The sequence below is a fragment of the Macrobrachium nipponense genome, chromosome 37 (genome assembly GCF_015104395.2).
Source record: "Macrobrachium nipponense isolate FS-2020 chromosome 37, ASM1510439v2, whole genome shotgun sequence".
Classification (NCBI taxonomy): Eukaryota; Metazoa; Arthropoda; class Malacostraca; order Decapoda; family Palaemonidae; genus Macrobrachium; species Macrobrachium nipponense.
In genome coordinates this window covers 45,936,085-45,949,799 of record NC_061097.1, presented here as the reverse complement: position 1 = coordinate 45,949,799, position 13,715 = coordinate 45,936,085, and the positions used below count along the sequence as shown (strand labels likewise).

General features: G+C 51.8%; 1 protein-coding gene across 3 annotated transcripts in view; it reads left to right on the top strand.

Moving 5' to 3' along the window:
- The window catches only part of LOC135209224 (uncharacterized), a 55,260-nt gene that overhangs the window by 3,131 nt on the left and 38,414 nt on the right, over window positions 1-13,715 (top strand). Inside the window, exon 1 of one of the 3 annotated variants that reach the window (XM_064241917.1) lies at window positions 1,274-1,413. The exons of the other annotated variants lie outside the window; for them this stretch is intronic. The gene's annotated coding sequence lies outside the window, so the exon portion shown is untranslated. Of the gene's footprint in view, window positions 1-1,273; window positions 1,414-13,715 lie in introns of those variants that run through there. 3 annotated transcript variants of the gene reach the window in all.

Sequence of the window (13,715 nt, the reverse complement as noted above, 5' to 3'; positions counted from 1 at the left end):
AGCAAAGGGGAAGGTTATTGAAAAGAATGGAGAGTTATAAAATGCAAATAACAGTGCATTGCTAATTTTGTTCCATGTTAGTCTACTGTATTATGCTCTCGAGAAATGCATATATTCTAGAATTAATAAAGCATTGTAAAATTACATGGAAAATCTCCATCTTTTTAAAAGTCTCTCTCGCAGGTATTTTTTCTTGGAGTTTTATTACTAAAAGGAGGCACTGGTCTGATTGCCTGCAACAATAAAGTGAGAAGTTGAGTAAGGGAATTAAAATTTCTAGTATAAATGATAAGAATTTCGAACAGATGTATCCATTTCCACTATATTTGCGTTTCTCTTGTTTTTAGAAGAGGCTGATCTTGTACCTACTCGAGTTCCTATGCGAAGCAATAGTTTTCCCTTTTACAGCGTTGCAAACGATAGCAACTTATGCTAATTTAGCACATTTGTAATCTGAAGTACTTTCTTTTGGTAATAAATCTCTACTTCTAGCCAAGTGTAAGGGGTAAAACTCTGTAATTTAGGCTCTATTTAACGTTATTAGGATACTATAATCTGTGATCGACACTTAATTTGACTTTATAAGGATGGTTTAGTCATGAAATGACAGTGAATTCTTGAATTTTATATCGTGAGATATTGAATGAGTATTTCACCGTGATACTACTCTATAGATGTGTAATATTATTATAATACTATGTCTAGTGCGAATCATATAATAATAAATTCCAGTTAAACGCAGTGTGATAAATAAAAATTTGCCGTGTGTTTATAAGAGTTTACCATTAAACGTTTTCTCTAATAACCAGAGATCTAAATGTAGGGTAGACATTAGAAATGACCGACGTTTCTTTTACAGACATATTTTTGCGTTTCCAGCTCTAAAATGTGGTATCTAATAATAACAGGTTATCACTAACAGTTCATTTTTAATATATGTAAGAGAGTTAAGGAGGCAAAGCTGGAATTTTTCACGATAATGTATAAAACATCGCCGTAACGGAGCCTATTCGATTCACGCAGGCGGGCGTATGATAGTTTTCCATTGGCTTTCAAAATCTTAAAATATTGAAATGCCAAACCGTATATTATACGATAAATATTATTACAATGAATATGAGTTTGTTTTACATAATATGAAATTTTTATCGGAAGTCTATATGTATGTAGATTTTGTTATAAGTTGTACGATACGTTGGGCTTCACCTCTACATGACTATCAGCATTCAGCATAAGAACTAAGAATTTCTTATCTTAATTGCTTTGTGACTTGTCTGTCATTGGACGACATTCAGGTCCAAGCTTAGTGCCTCGTCGTCTCGAGTATGTCATTCTTTGCCGGTTATCTTCCGTACAGAAAACCCTGGACGAAATTACTTTTTACCTCAGTTACTTAAGGATTTCCATGTGAATGTAAGTTTTATCATTAAATTGTCGTTTGATTAGGCTAGTCATAATTACATTTTGGAAACGTAATTTCTTTGCCCTAAAGGCGCTTGTAGGCATACCTAGGCCAAGGACACAGTTACGCTACTCTCTTTATAGACTTAAGACTGATACAGCTTATTTCAAATATTTTCTATCGAGGTAGATCTATATTACTATTCCGCGGCGGCCTGAACTAAGGGAGTTGTGGTTTTTCTATGCAGTTTTACCTCTTGAACAAGAATTTCAAGTAATATTTACTCGGACGACTGTAATTACTAGGTAACCCTCAGGGGCAAGTTACGTTCCTTGCTGTCGGTGCGGAACTATTCTTTAGAATTACCTACCTATATTTGATTAATTTCAACGTTATTAGGATAATAAATTGCCATTTTCCTACTTACCTACTAGAAGATAGTATACTTACCTCACGATCCAGATTACGTAAATTGATAGCTATTAGGTATAATGTTTGGATAAAAATAAGTTTGGAATGACTGTTTTATTGAAGAATGCGCAGATTATTTGTGTATATAGACCAATTGTACGGCTTCCCTCTTGTAGCATTCCAAACTACAAAAGGCCTACCTACTACTACTACTAAAGTCATGTCTGTTGGCTGAGTCTGATCAATAGGCTTGAAAGTCAAATCCTTTTGGGTCTTGATTCCCTTCTAGTCTAGTATAATGAACTATTTGTTGTATGTACTTCATTATTAACTTTATCTTTTTTTTTTTTTTTGTAAAAACTTGATAAAATCTTGTGAATTACAACAGATTGGTGTTCTTGAATTGAACAGGGGTAATGTCCGGGCGGCGACACAACGGCCACCAATCCCGGAATGCTGTCACCTTCCCGAAAAAGTATACTTGAATTTGCTGCCATGAGCATCAGTCAAGAGTTGTGGCTCATCCAGGCAGTGCACCAAGACCTCTACGCTCCTCTCAAAGTAATAAGTGTTTTCTCCGAAACTACAAAATATTACCTAATGGCATGTAATTCAAGCACTTTTTCTGGAAGTGGCTGCATTCCAAGAGAGGTGGCCGCCATGTTGCTGTTTGGTCATTTAACCTATTTTTGGAAAAACTATAAAAATATCTTGTGAATTACAACAGATTGGTGGTGTCCTTGATTTGAATATGAGTGAGAGTGAGGCTGCAGCTGCAGCAGTAAGATCTTTTCACTTGGCCACTGTTAAACAGGAGAAAAGTGAACAGAACAATAAGCATTCATTTACAGGATTTTGCTTCAGTTGTGGAGGACCACATAGGGTAAACGACAGAACGGCGGCATATTGGCCACCTTCCTGAAAAAGTAGTTTAATTCACTTCCATGAGCATCAGTCAAGAGTTGTGGCCCATCCAGGCAGCACACTGATACCTCTACGTTATTCTCGAAGTAAATTACGAAACAATGACAAAAGTGCTTTTTTGGGGATGTTGAGGTGAATGGTAGTTTGTTCCGATTTGAATACAAACCATCGGTCCTTTACAATAGGAATGTAACTTGCGGCAGCTAGAACCGGTCATAAGCTTCGAACAAGGGAGTTCAGTAGTTAACTGTTTGTCCGACAGTCCGCGCACCGCGTGACTGGAAGGTGAAGATCCACTTTGCTTTCGGCCGTGCTGGTTGACAGACGTGTTCTCCACCTCTCTGCCCGCCTTTCGTCGTACGCTTTGTGTCTATGGTAAAATACTGTAAGTACGTGTGCTTTGTATTTTATTATTGATTTTGTGAAATGGATTCCTGTGAGCTGCAGACGTCCCCACGCCCCCCCATCAGCCGCAGAGTTTGCCCTGGTGTGGAGGCCCGTAAGTGTGGGGCCTTCGCTCCTTTACAGAAGTGGATCCTCATGAATTGTGTGCTCGGTGCCGAGGGCGCGAATGCTCTCGGGCTGAGCCCTGTGATTTGTGTATTTCTTGGTCGGAGGAGCAGTGGGTGCTCTATGCGGGTAGGTGGAAGCGACGTAAGCCTGCCAGGGAGTCCTCGGAGGGTTCTCCGGTGACGCCCTTGGTCACAGACACGTTGTCTTCCTTCCTGCCGCCATCTCAGCTTCCGCGTATGGCTCCTTCCCCTTCGGGGTGGGTTTCTCGTTCCTTCTCTGCGCTCGATCCGTCGAGCGTAGAGGAGGGGCGAGGTACCCCGACATTCAATTGTACTCGGAGTCTTCCGACCTTTGCCTCCTCAGGTGCTCCTGCTGCGGGCGACGACCTCGGCCAGGTATGGTTCTCGCTGGGCCTCCAGGGGACGCCGAGCGTTCGAGGGCTGTTGCATCACCTGGCGGGTGCTGCTCCGGTCACCCATGGACCGGTGACCACCACCACCACCACCACCGTCTCGACCCCGGGGTATGCCGCGCCTCCTCACCTGGTGTATACCCAGCATGTTACTACGGTAATACCTTCAGCTGCGGTGCAGGCCCCGATTGCTGGTTTCCCGAGGAGGGTCGTGCCACCGCCGCCCGGGTTCGCCGCTCTTGCCTCAGCCCCTGACTTTCGGTGCCCCAAGAGTTTGCCCCTGGACCTTCCACCTGTACCCAGGATGTCTTTGATTGCTGTTCCGCCTCCTACTGTACCTGGTGCTCCTGTCGTGCCTGCCGTGCCTGGTCCAGCCCCTGCCAACATCATTCCTGCCCATGGTGTTGCTGCCCCAGTCGCGGGTCCTTCCGGACAGGTGTAGCTGGGCCGTGTTGCTTCAGCAATATCCCCGGCTCCGTCCTGGATGGAGGACCTGACGTCTGTCCTGAGGAAGCTGACGAAGAAGAAGAGGAAGAGGAGGAAGGTGTCGTTGTTGTCTTCGTCGTCGCCTGCTGCTGCCTCTTCCCCTTCGACTTCCAAGGCTTCTAAGCCGAGGAAGAAGGAGGCTGCCTCCTCCCCCCCTAAGAAGTCTCCTTCGGGAACTTCTAAGGGCCCGTCTCACTCCGTGGGATGGGGGGTTCTTCCGCTGGTCCTCCCGCTCCTTCGGGAGTGGGCCCATCTCTCCTTCTGCAAGGAAGAAGAAGACGGGGACCAGAGGGGTACCGGCTAACACCAGTACTTCCTCACCTGGTGCTAGGGGTTCTGCCGCTACACCAGGTTCCGGCTTGGCCTCTCGTTCGCGAGAGGTACCAAGTGTATGGTCACCTGCGGGTACAGCCAAGGCTCAGGCTTCCGAGTTCGCTCGGTGCCAGGACCGAGGCACGGAGCGGAAGATTGGTGAGAGTCGCTCAGGTGACTCCCGCCAGGCCAGCGATTGCTCTCGTAGCGATCCGCAGGTAACCAGGGTTGACGCGACGGTCCCAGACCGGCTGCGGGCTGAGGCTAGGCCAGCGGTTCGACGTGCTGTGAGGACATTCACTGCCTCCCACCGCGACAGTTGTCTCTGCAGGTCCCCTGACCGCGGGTAGGGGGACCAGCAGCAGCTCCTCTGACGCATGGGACCGGAGCCACTGTTCTCGGTCCAGCTGCTCTCCCCAGGAGAGCTGCGCAACCAGGCCTGCAGCTCAATCGCCACCGCGGGTTGGCAATCGCCCGCAGCCCCCCAAGCACACCGGTTCTACTGGTGAGTTAGGGGTGAGCGTCAGGTCTTCCTCTCTGATCCCTTCAACTTCCTCGGGTTACGCCGGAAAGAGCGAGGCGATCCGGAGTGATCGTGAGGAGCGTGCTCCTCACAGTCCCACCACGACACCCTACGAACCAGGCACGGTCTTAGGACCGACCAGGTCGTATGTGCAAGTGGCAGGAGGAGACCGGGAGGGGTCTGTCGCTGTTCTTCCTTCCGAAGGAGGAGGGTCTCGAGAGGCGTTCTTGTTGGAGGGACTTGACGGTCCTACTCCACAAGATGCAGTCACTCCCGAGATCATGAGGTTATTGCGCTGATTCGTCAGCACAACGACCTCTGGGAAGGATCGCCGCTCCCACCTTCTGAGCCCACGTCCCGGCTCGAGTCGTTCTGGGGTCCTAAGAAGGAACCCAAGACGATTTTGGGTCTGCCGCGATCAGCTCTGGCTGACTTGGTGCTGGGCCAGGTGGACTCTCTTGTCTCTGGACAGGAGGGTTCACTAAAGTCCAGCAGGTCTTCCAAGCTACTTCCCCCGCCTCTACTGAGACAGAGGAGATTTTATGTGCCATCGGAAGATCCTATGCTGCCCAAACAGGTTAACCCGGAGCTAGCTAGACTAACTCTGGGGGTGTCTCTGCAGCAACTCCTGTCTGAGAACTTATGGTTCTCGCAGCAAGAAGAACTTGCACTGGAATCCACCGCCATGGCGGCATTCCAGGGAGTCTCCTGGTTAGACCTGTGGTCCCATATGGTGTCTAAGGTCGCGGCCACCTCGGGAAATATCACTCCCGAAGGTGACCCTGCTTTCGGTAGGCTGTGTCAGTCTGGAGGTAGAGCCATCTCCTACCTAGCCCACCAGATGGCAAACCTGTAGGCCAACCTGGTACTTCGGCGTAGGGACGCAGCCCTCACCCGAGTGGCCAGGGCGGCTGGGCATGAGGCGGCACTGGTCTTCGCAATGGACCGGTGTAGATTTCCTCCTCTCTCTTCCCAGGAGAGATGGTGGACGCTGCTGTGGAATGACGGCGCACTGATGACAGTGACCGTCTAGTCCACCAGGCATTCTCGAAGGCGTCTGGGCAGCCTCGAACGACTGCGGCCAAGCCCAAGAGCTTGGTTAGCACTTCCTCTGTGGCCAAGACCATTGCATCGTCGAAGCCCAAAGGAAAGACTTTGCCTTCGACTTCTTCCAGGGGCGGTCGTCCTCAGCCCTCCTTCCCACGAGGGGGAATGGGGAAGAAGTCGAAGAGAGGCGGGAAACGCTAGGGACGATGTTCCCCCTCACCTGCTGCCAGAAAGGGGGGTGTGCCTGGCGAGCCATTGGGCAACATGGCAGTGCTACGGAACAAAGACCTGGATAGTAGACGTCCTTCGGGAGGGGTATCTACTACCCTTCGAGTCTCGGCCACCCCTCACCTCCAACCCGGTCCACCTTCAGACCTACGTACCTGGAACCTCAAAGGACATAGCCCTTCGGCAGGAAGTCCAAGCCATGCTGAGCAAGGGAGCTGTAGAGATCGTCAGGGATCGTACACCGGGCTTCTACAGCCGTTTTTTCCTGGTGGAGAAGTCTTCGGGGGGCTGGCGCCCAGTGATAGATCCCTCTCCCCTGAACCGATTCGTTCACCAGTCTCGGTTCACGATGGAGACTGCACGTTCCGTGCTCGACTCCATCAGGGAGAACGACTTCATGCTTTCGGTGGACTTGAAGGATGCGTATTTCCAGATACCCGTCCATCAATCCTCCAGGAAGTACCTCCGCTTCATCCTCGACGGGACGTTGTACCAATTCAGGGCACTTTGCTTCGGTCTCTCAACCACCCACAGGTGTTCACGCGAGTGTTCACTCTGGTGTCTGCTTGGGCCCACTCGATAGGGATACATCTTCTGAGGTATCTTGACGACTGGTTGGTCCTGGCGAGCTCCCGTTCGCAGTTGCTACAGGACAGGGATCGACTTTTCAAGTTCTGCCGCTGTCTGGGGAACGTGGTGAACTTCGAGAAGTCCGATCTCGAGCCCAAGCAGAGGATGAAGTACCTGGGTATGCTGATCGACACGGTAGCAGAGCAAGTCTTCCCCGCAGACTCGCGGATCAGCAGATTCAGGGAGGCAGCCTACCAGTTCCTGTCTCGGCAAGAACAGTCAGGTCAGCAGTGGCAAGTCGTGATCGGCCACCCATCATCACTCGAGAAATTAGTCCCTCATGGGCGTCTTCACCTGCAGTCTCTCCAGTGGAGACTAAAGGAGAGTTGGTCACAGGCAACAGACCCACCTTACTTCCCCGTGTCCCTCACGGAGGAGGTGAGGCAGGACCTAGCCTGGTGGCTGGATTACAGGAACCTCTTAAGAGGAGTGCCTCTTTGCACTCCCTCCCCGGAGATGTTGCTGTTTTCGGACGCGTCAACCAAGGGATGGGGCGCACACCTGGAGGAGTTGCTGGCTGCAGGAGTGTGGGATCGTCACGACAAGCACCTTCACATCAACGTCCTGGAACTCAAGGCAGCGTTCCTCACTCTCCAAGAGTTCCAGGACCGCTTGGTGGAACGCTCGGTGGTGTTGATGTGTGATAACACCACGGTAGTGGCATACGTCAACAAACAGGGGGCCTAGTGTCCCTCCCGTTGCACCAGTTGACATTGCAGGTGCACGAGTGGGCTGTGGCCCACTCGGTAGAGCTGTCAGCCCGCTACATTCCAGGCAAGAGGAATGTAGTAGCAGACAAGCTCAGCCATCGGGATCAGGTGATAGGGACCGAATGGTCTCTACACCCAGACGTGGCGGAAAGGCTCTTCAACCTGTGGGGGCATCCAGTTGTGGATCTGTTCGCCACCTGGCACAACAGAAAACTTCAGGTTTTCTTCTCGGCCGTGCCAGACCCATGGGCAGCTGCAGAGGACGCTCTTCAACACCCGTGGGACAACCTCTTCGCGTACGCCTTTCCCCCGTTCAGCCTGATTCGTAAGGTGATCAGCCGAGTGCTGGTCACCCCGAATCTCCAGGTGATCCTGGTGGCTCCCTGATATCCGGACCTGCTGGCTCTGCTTGCAGAAGCACTGAGAGAGATTCCCTCTTGGCACAACCTTCTCGTCCAGCTATATGTGGAACGGTACCACCAGTCAGTCCAGTCTCTACATCTTCACGGCTGGCTGTGTTATCCACCATCTCTTGCGAGCGAGAGGCTTTTCTCGCCGAGCAGCATTAGAGATGGCTGGGTACGTCAGACAGTCCTCTGCAGCTGTGTACCAGGGAAAGTGGGCCGTCTTCTGTGGTTGGTGTCGTAGACGGGGTCTATCTCCTCTTAGAGCCACTCTTCGTGTTTCTTTGCTGAGACAAGCTCCTCTCCATCCCCACAGTCAAAGGATACAGAGCCGCCCTGGCCCTAGTCCTGAAACTGAGGGGAGTGGATATCTCGATTTCGTTCGAGATCTCCCTGCTTATGAGGAGCTTCGAGAGGTCTTGCCCACCCAGGAAACTCAGGCCCCCGGGGTGGGACGTGACTCTCGTCCTTAGGAGTCTGACTCGAAGTCCCTTCAAGCCACTCCGAGAGTCTTCAGACAGGGATCTGACCCTCAAGACCCTCTTCTTGGCATTGGCGAAGAGAGTAGGAGAACTGCATGGTCTTTCCTTCGACGCTTGACTCCTTCGACGTCAAGCTTACCAGGGGATGGGGATCTGTGACGCTCGATTTCGTCCCGAACTTCGTAGCAAAGACTCAGAATCCTTCGGTCCCTGACGACAGGTTAGAGTCTTTCACAATCCCCTCCCTAATGGACTTTATCGACAACAATGCGGATGAGATGCTGCTCTGTCCTGTGAGGGCGCTACAGTGCTATCTGAAGAGAACTCGGTACCTCAGGCCTGAGTGTCGACGCCTCTTCGTTAGCACCGGGGTGACCAAGAAAGAAGTATCCAAGAACACACTTTCTTGCTGGCTGTGTGAGGTGATCAGGAGGGAGTACGAAGCTGATGGTAGCGACGACATCCGTACCCTTCGTCCGAGAGCCCACGAAGTCAGAGGTATTGGTCCTTCCCTTGCGTTCCGCAAGAACTTCTCCGTGGCGCAGGTCCTGAAGGCAGGGGTTTGGTCCAACCAGACCACCTTCACCTCCTTCTACCTTCGGGATATAGCCCACAGGTCCTTGGACACTTTTCTTGGAACCCGTGGTGGCTGCTCAACACGTTGTGTAGCTTACCCAGCACCCGAGCGGACAGAACAGTATCACATCCTTGTGTGACTGCAAGAATGGATTAGTGAATGAGAGTGTGACTGGCTTCTCTTCCCTATCTTTTTCTCCTCCTCTACCCGTGGGCAGAGGGACGCGGTCGTCACTACGCTGGAACAGGAAGTGATGCAGGTAAGCTACTCGACCGAGCCCCATCCTATCCCTTTCATTAGGGATAGGAGTGATTATCCACCACTTCCCCTGACAAGGGGGTGAAGTGGAAGCCAGCAAGAGACAAACCCATGACTTCATATTGCCTCTTGCAATAGTAACAAGTTCTTGCTTGCTAGTTTTAAGAGGTACGCTTGCCTCCCTCTTATTACTTGGGTCCAAAGGTCTGACCATTGATCCTGCGGTACATACCCTGATCATAAGGCAGAGGCTAGGATCCCTCCCTCTGCTCTTACGACCAGGGAGGGAACCAAAGTTGGATGAACACCAGTCTGCTCTTAAGACTCAGATTCCACCCACCAAGAAGGGAGTCTTCCTATTGTAAAGGACCGATGGTTTGTATGCGTATCGGAACAAATAGCAATTTGTCGAAAATTGTATTTGTTCCGGTATGTATACAAACCATCGGTCCTTTTACAATAGGAAGGTAACAAGCGGCAGCTGGAATGGTCGTAAGCTTCGAACAAAGTAGTTCAGTAGTTAACTGCTTGTCCGACAGTGCGCGCTCAGCGCGACTGGGAGGTGAAGAATCACTTTTGCTTTCGGCTGTGTGAGTGGAGGACGTGTTCAACCATCGCTCTCTGCCCGCTTCATCGTCGTACGCTTTGCTTTGTGTGAATTTTTCTCCATCTTGGTTTGTTTGTAGTGAAAGTGAAATTGTAACCCCCCCCCCATCATCCGTAGAGAGTGCCCAGGATTGGAGGGCCGCAAGTGTGGGGTGTTCCGCTCATTTCCTGAGGTTGATCCGCATATTCTGTGTGCTTGGTGCCGAGGGCGTGAGTGCTCTTGGGCTGAACCGTGCAATATTTGTCAACATTGGTCGGAGGTGCAGTGGGTGCTATACGAGGGCAGGAAGAAGCTAAGGCCTGCCAAGGAGTCGTCGGAAAGCTCTTCCGTGACTCCCTTGGTAACCGATACTTCGTCTTCTTTCCTGCCCCCGGCTCGGCTCCCACGTATGACGCCTTCCCCTTTGGAGGGGGAGTTTCGAGGTCCTTTTCTTCGCCCGATCCGTCGAGCGTAGAGGAGGGCGCTCGTTACCCCGACGTACAACTGTATTTGGGGTCTCCCGTTCGTTCAGGGTGGGGTCCCCCCCCCCCGCCCCGCACGAGGGGGAAACCCTCTTGTGTACCCGACTGATGCTTCCTCAAGTGCTTCGGCTGCGGGGGACGACCTTGGTCAGGTGTGGGTGTCGTTGGGACTGCAGGGCGCGCCAAGTATCCAGGGGCTGCTCCAGCATCTGGCGGGGTCTAGGCCGGTCACTCATGGAACCGCCGCTCCCACCGGGACCGGACGGATAGGGGCACCAGCAGCAGCTCCTCTGATGCACGAGACCAGGGCCGCTGTTCTCGGTCCAGCTGCTCGCCCCAGGTGAGCGGCGCGACCAGGCCTGCAGCTTGATCACCACCGCGGGTTGGCGATCGCCTGCAGACCCCCAAGCCCACCGGTTCTGCCGGTGAGCGAGGGGGGAGCGTCAGGTCTTCCTCTCCTGTACCTTCAACTTCCTCGGGTTACACCGGGAAGAGCGAGGCTACAAGGAGTGCGCGCAAGTGGCAGGAGGAGACTGAGAGGGGTCTGTCACCGTTCTTCCTTCTGAAGGAGGAGGGTCTCTCCCGAGATCCAGAGGAACTTTGCCGAGGTCATTGCGCTGATTCATCAGCACAACGACCTTGGGGAAGGATCGTCGCTCCACCTTCTGAGCCCACGTCCCAGCTCGAGTTGTTTTGGGGACCTAAAAAGGAACCCAGACTGATGGTGGGTCTGCCGCGATCGGAGCTGGCCGACTCAGTGCTGAACCAGGTGGACTCGCTCGTCTCCGGACAGGAGGGTTCGCTGAAGTCTGGCAGGTCGTCTAAGCTACTTCCTCCTCCTCTACTGCGACAGCGGCGTTTCTACGTGCCTTCAGAAGATCCGATGCCGCCCAAACAGGTTAACCCGGAGCTAGCCAGGCTAACTCCGGGAGTGTCTCTGCTGCATATCCTGTCGGAGAACCTCTGCTTCTCTCAGCAAGAGGCACTATGCCTGGAATCCACCTCTATGGCGGGTTTTTCAGGCAGTCTCGTGGCTAGACCTGTGGTCCCTCACAGTGTCTTAAGGTCGCAGCCACCTCCGGGAGTATTACTCGTGAAGGGGACTCGGCTTTCAGGAGACTTTGAGTCTGGAGGTAGGGCCATTTCTTACCTTGCCCACCAGACGGTAAACCTGTGGGCCAACCTGGTACTTAGGCGTAGGGACGCAGTCCTTACCCGAGTATCCAGTGTGGCTGGGCGTGAGGCGGCTCTCGGACTTCGCAACGGACCTGTACGGAGTTCCTCCTCTCTCTTCCCAGGAGAGATGGTGGACGCTGCGGTGGAAAGGCGGCGCACTGATGACAGTGACCGCCTGGTATACCAGGCAGTTTCGAAGGCTTCTGGGCAGCCTCGAACTGCGGCCAAGCCTAAGAGTTTGTCTAGCGCTTCCTCGGCTGCTAAGACGGTTGCCCCGTCTAAGCCCCGAGGAAAGACTCTGCCTTCGACTTCTGCCAGGGGATATTGTCACCAGCCCCCCTCCCAGCCCTCCTTTCCATGAGGAGGGGCAGGGAAGAAGTCGAAGAGAGGCGGGAAACGCTAGGGACGGCGTTCCCCCTCACCTGCTGCCGGAAGGGGGGGTTTGTCTGGCGAGCCATTGGGCAACATGGCAGCGCTACGGTGCCGAGACCTGGAAAGTAGACGTCCTTCGGGAGGGATATCTACTACCCTTTGAATCTCGGCCACCCCTCACCTCCAACCCGGTCCATCTTCAAACCTACGTTCCGGGAACATCAAAGGACGTAGCTCTTCGACAGGAGACCAAGACCATGCTGAGCAAAGGAGCTGTAGAGATTGTCAGGGATCAATCACCGGGCTTCTACAGCCGCCTTTTCCTGGTGGAGAAGTCTTCGGGGGGCTGGTGCCCGGTGATAGATCTCTCTCCTCTGAACCGATTTGTTCGCCAGACTCAGTTCACGATGGAGACAGCACGTTCCGTGCTCGACTCCATCAGGGAGAATGATTTCATGCTTTCAGTGGATTTGAAGGATGCGTATTTCCAGATACCCGTCCATCAATCCTCCAGGAAGTACCTCTGCTTCATCCTCAACGGGACGGTGTACCAATTCAGGGCACTTTGCTTCGGTCTATCAACCGCCCCACAGGTGTTCACGCGAGTGTTCACTCTGGTGTCTGCTTGGGCCCATTCGTCCGGGATACGTCTCTTGAGGTATCTCGACGACTGGTTAGTCCTGGCGAGCTCCCGCTCGCAGTTGCTACAGGACAGGGATCGACTCCTGGAGTTCTGCCATGATCTGGGGATTGTGGTGAGCTTCGAGAAGTCCGATCTCTAACCCAAGCAAGCCCCCCCAGATGCTGAAGCCTTGCCGAGGATGGGGGGCTTAGGGTTCAGCAGCTGGGCCCTGATGCCTGGTGGGAACTGCTTTCTCGCTGGACCTTGGTGCCCAGCTGTTGATGCAACTAAATGAGTCAGCTCTTTTCCTTTTACTAAAACTTATCATCCTTCTGCTTCCTCCCCCTATAAGGTACAGATTTTATGTTGATGACTTTTGGATTGGTTTTGGACATGATTTGGACTTACTCATTGGATTTGGTGGAGGGTGAGGATGGTTGGCATGCCACCTCACCCGTAGAACTCGAGTACCTAACGTGGTCGAGCGAGGGGAAAGTTTATATGTCAAACCCTGCTCTTAGTGCTGGGTCTGATCTCGACGGACATCATGACGCCTTAAGCACTGAGGGTGGGGTGTATATCTGGGTGGTACCCCTAGGGCAGCCCTGTATGGGATAACACTGTCCTCTAAATGTGGCTCCATGGTGGGTGGGGGGTTACCTGGACGAATAATCAATTCTACGTCTTATGGAGACATTAAAACCTTCTGTTGACGACTTGAGCGAGGATAAGGACAAGGAAAATTCTGGTAATTCCTCCATTGTGACTTTGGAGCCTTTTTCAAAGGACCTCCTTGTTACAAACATTTTATATGTGAAACCAGTCCCTTTAGACTGGAATTATGAAACAGTATTTAATGAATTTAGTAAATTTGGTAAAGTAAAAGAAGTAAGGAATAGACTTGGCAAAAATTATGGTTTTTTTGAATTCTGGGTATTTTTCAATAACGAATCGGAAGCTCACAGAGCCTACAGAGAGTTCAGATCAGATTCATTGAGTGTTGGACTTATAGAAGCACAAGAGGTCCCTAGGTATCTTGAGATTTATAGACCACCTAATGAAACTAAAGATACTAGTAAAATAACTAAAACCTCCAGATCACCAGACCCAGCTAAGTGGTTAATTATTACAACACATGGTGAGAGAGGCAACCTCTTC